The following is a 4,872-nucleotide window of genomic DNA, read 5'->3' as shown; positions in this document are numbered from 1 at the left end:
GCGCGCTCCCGTGGCCTGCATCAGCACCACCACCATCACAGTCATCACCGTGAACGCGCATGCACAAATCTGATGAATATATATATATATATATATATATATATCATCATTAATTCCCAGCTGTAGCTGTATAACTTTCTACCCCTTAGGTTAAAAAAATAAATAAATATATATATATATATATATATTTATATATATATATATTTAACCTAAGGGGTTAAGGGGTATATATATATATATTTTTTTTTTAATTAAGGGGTAGAAAGTATTATTTTATTATTATTATTTTGTTAACCTAAGGGGTTAAGGGATATATATATATCATCATTAATTAAATCATTAATGATGATTAATTATTAATGATTGATTGATGATTGATTGATGATGATACATATATATATATATAGGAATTTATATATATATATATAGAGAGAGAGACGATATAGAGGATTAAAAAGTCATAGTATAGTAATTAATGATGATATATATATATATATATATATCATCATTAATTAAATCTTTAATTAAAGGTTAAAAAATATATCTATATCTATATATATATAGATATAGATATATTTAACCTAAGGGGTAGAAAGTTATGCAGCTAGAGCTGGGAATTGATGATTCATGCTAGTAGACTATATTTATTCTGACAGTTAGTTATTTTGCAGATTATTATGCTTCATATATGTACATTTAGATATTGATAGACTATATTTCTACTACGTATCTACTTTATCTTTTTATTTTATTATTATTATCTTTGTTTGCTACACTTAATCCTACCTGAAGCTTACCTCTCATGTACTGTATTTGATTCAATTGCTGCTATGACACCTGATTAATAAAAGTCTATCTTATCAAAATAGAGCAAATAATAAACTAATAATTGATGGTGTATTATTATAGAGATTATTACAGCAGCCCCACCTTTACCAGCTTCATCATTAAAGTGATGCTAAGGCTACATATAACCTTATTATATTAAAATAATATAACATATATTATTGTGGAATGGGACATTCTGTAGAATGAGTGCTTTTACTTTTGGTAACCTTGTTTATTTTGATGCTGGGATGACTTTTACTTTGTAAAGTTACTTTCATGACTAGCTAGTAACCTACAAACCGGATGTAGCCTAGCCTAACTTAGCTTACAAGAGTGTTTAACCTGGTATTTTATTTGTTTTGAGAGCTGATTAGGACATGAAAAGGAGGGCAAACAACTCATCAAGTCATTTATAAGATTAAACTGTTGTTATAAATACAAATAAGCTCACCAGAACAGTTGTTTTGGATCTTTCCATCACATTAATTCATCTTAATCAGCAGGTGTTGATTGCCTAATTGATTGAATGACCTTTGAACCGGAAGCTGTTAAGCCATCATTTCCTGAGAAGTGTTTGTGATGTTCAAGTGCTTTGAAAAAAAAGGAAATTTGGAATGTGTATATTTTTTATCATGTCAAACAGGGATCAATTCGTGTTATGATCTTAATCATCTATATTTTAAGGTGTATTATAGATTTTTTCTCTGTTTTGTTGTCTATAATTTTATTTATCCATAATATAGAATATATTTTTAATTATTATCTTATTTAGTTACTTTTTTCTTTTCCTATCCTATTTATCAATTTCTATTATTTTTTCCTGCTATCTTTAACAGTTTTATTGTCTTTAATTTTATTTATCTATAATTTAGAATTTATTTTTCTGTGGTTGCTTGTGTTTGTTTTTTTGTGTTGTGAGTGTTGTTGGGCAAAACAAAATGTTTTCACTGTACAGATACTGTTTAATTAATTATTAATAATCATTAAAAAAGAGTTTGATCAGCTTTTATATTTATATATTTTTATTTATTATTATTAGTATTTTATTTAGTTACTTTTTTTTTTCTTTCTTTTTTTCTATCCTATTTATCAATTTGTATTATTTCTCAGCTTATTTTTTCCTGTTATTTTTAAGGTGTATTATAGATATTTTCTCCGTTTTGTTGTCTATCATTTTATTCTTTTCCTATCTTATATATCAATAATCTATATTTTCATAGATTACCTCGCTGCACAGTTAATACATCCATCTATGTAGTAATTTGTTCATTAAATAACATATATTAGTGTGTTTTTATGTCACATTTCCAACTATTATCTCATCTTTTTATTCTTTAATTCTCAAAATTCCCAGCTGGAGTATGCTGTCTTAAACGCTCCACTAGAGGACAGTGTGCAACAAGAAAACACAATCATTGTTTTTAACTGTACACTTTGAGACTTGATTAATCACATTTTTAACCCAATAAAAACAATTTTTAAAACTTATTTTTACTTAATAAAAATATTCTGAAGAAACAGGGAACAAATACACGTTACACGCCAGATTATTCAAGTAAGAGTGACCATGTTTTTAATATCTTAAACATCTGTGCAACATTGTTCAAAATGTTACATCACTGCATGACCTGTAATGTTTCACAATATTTACAAAAAAAATGCTGCTTACATCAAACCATTAAAAAAAGTCCAAACAATCTCAAAATAATGGACTCTGACAAACTATCCCTAGCCCACATTAATGCAAAAAAAGAAAAGAGCAATCAAGTGCACATCATACTTCACGCAAGTCTATTTTTTGTAAAGTATATATTAGTGAGAAAATATATACTTAATTACAAGTTGAAAAATAAAATACTGACGATGAAAGGGTGGAGGTGGAGGAGGAAGAAATGAGATTCAAAGAGCAGAAAAAATAAAATTCACACTCACACCTCAACACACACACAATCACAGGCGGGAGGAGGAAAAAAATAGACTGCACAGACCATCTCAAACACAAAAAATGCTTTGAACTCTTGACCACAAATAACATGAAACTGATATAACAGATCCATAACACATGGGTTCCCAACATGAGACCGGGTTCCTGCATGTCATTGCACAAAAAACGGGGGAGGAAGGGGGAAGAGGCAGAATGAACTTTACCGAAAGAGCTCATGTGTTCTCGACACCTAACGTCACATTTTGAAAACGGTTCCTCGCCACAGATTACAGTAAAAACTCTGAGGTTCTTTAAAGTGTGCACACTGAGAAAAATAGACATTTTGAAAAGGTTTTTAAGTAGATTTTAACACAGCGTTGCCATCAAATCTTTTGGAAATTGCGTCCTCAAACAGGATGCACCAACGTGTTTAGATGATCTGATAACAATTGCTGATATTTATCTTTAAATACTGATATTTTTTAGGCTTTGTTGCTACAATTCTTTCAAAATGTCCTTGCATTCTTCAGTGTGTACACTTAAAAAAATGATCTCTTTAGAAAATACAGTACAACTTAAAAGTGTGTACACATGAACAAAATAAGAAATGTTGAAATTGTTTGCTTGGCTGCAATTCATAGTTTGACCTTTAGGCTGCTCGTTTAGGATATAAATCTTAAGCACATAGAGAGGAGAAGTTACGCCCCCTCCGTTCAAACACCGTGGGACTTTATTTCTGAATAATATGACGGTAATCAATGACGAGACACAAATATGTTTTTGAATTACATCATGAATCACACATACACATAATTTTGCAAATCAAATAAGTCTCAGTTTGTTGTAAAACGGGATCAAAAATATATTTGTCTCTCGCCGAAATAAGGTCCCACGGTGGACTTCGCTTCTCTATTTGTGGGATTCATCGCCACAAATCCCAATTTGGGGGTTATAAAACCAAAAGTTGTGGATATGTTTCAGTCGTAGTGTTTTCATGTTGTAGTGTATTATTTGGTTTTAAGGTGAGAAACATTTGTAGTTGAATTCCTTGCACGATATTAAATCAAACTAAATGAGATTTGAGCCTGGGCGTAACAGCTGTGTGTTAAATGTAAAAAGGTAAAGCTACAAATAAATTACTACTTCATGGCTCTTAGGTTAGGACGTCTGAAAACGAAACATTTTGAGCACGTCAGAGGAGATGTTGAACAAAACAATCAGAGATGCAGTGTTTCTAAGCGGTTGATCTTTGCCATCGATTGGTATATTGCACTTGATAAATCTGGAGGAGCAGCTGAGTGTGTGTTGATCCAGAGTTCCCAATACTGTCGATTTTAAGACTGATCAAGTGATGATTTGTTAGCTAGTAGTGTTAAAACTGCATTTACCACCAACATAAACGCCGTCTGCCTTTTCACAATGTGCATATTCATAAATAGTATGGTCTCGGAGGCAGACGTTATTCTTCCTTTAACTGACTTGAATCCATCCGATCTGTAACAAAAAGCCTCACTGTTAAAGAGAAACGTGTTATCTGTAACGCTCACTTCTTAAATCAAAAGAGAACATAACCTTTGTAATGAATACATGATATTCACTGTTAAAAAAAACAACATACATATACACATATAAGGCTTGAGTTCTCAACTCTTGGTAGTATTATTGCCATCTAGCATATTTGTAAAGCTTAAAATAAATATGGAGTACTGTACATAAATAATTTACATCAATAAGCAAAACAAAAATATAACACAAGGCCCCTAAATGCTTCCACTTGCTGTTGAGTTAGTGTTCCTGTTGATACTCTAGACTGGAGGTTGGTTACTCTACCTAAAGCTATAGTTGTGGCAAAAAACGACTAGTCATGGAAAATAAAAATCACTGTACAAACGAGCACGAGAACATAATCACAACAACCAAATGACAGAATTCATCAATGCAGCCTGTGATTCCTGGTCGTAGATGAAGGACAAATCCACCCAAAGACACTCTTAGTGGTGATTTCATATTGCATTCAGGGTCTCCACTTAATTTGATGATTGTTTTAATACAGCGTTACAACTGATAACTGTTTTAAAGCTGGAGTGAAGATACTGGTATCATCTGAAACTAGAAAACCT

The sequence above is a fragment of the Sebastes umbrosus genome, chromosome 24 (assembly GCF_015220745.1).
Source record: "Sebastes umbrosus isolate fSebUmb1 chromosome 24, fSebUmb1.pri, whole genome shotgun sequence".
Taxonomy (NCBI): domain Eukaryota; kingdom Metazoa; phylum Chordata; class Actinopteri; order Perciformes; family Sebastidae; genus Sebastes; species Sebastes umbrosus.
Note: the sequence above shows the minus strand (reverse complement) of the source record.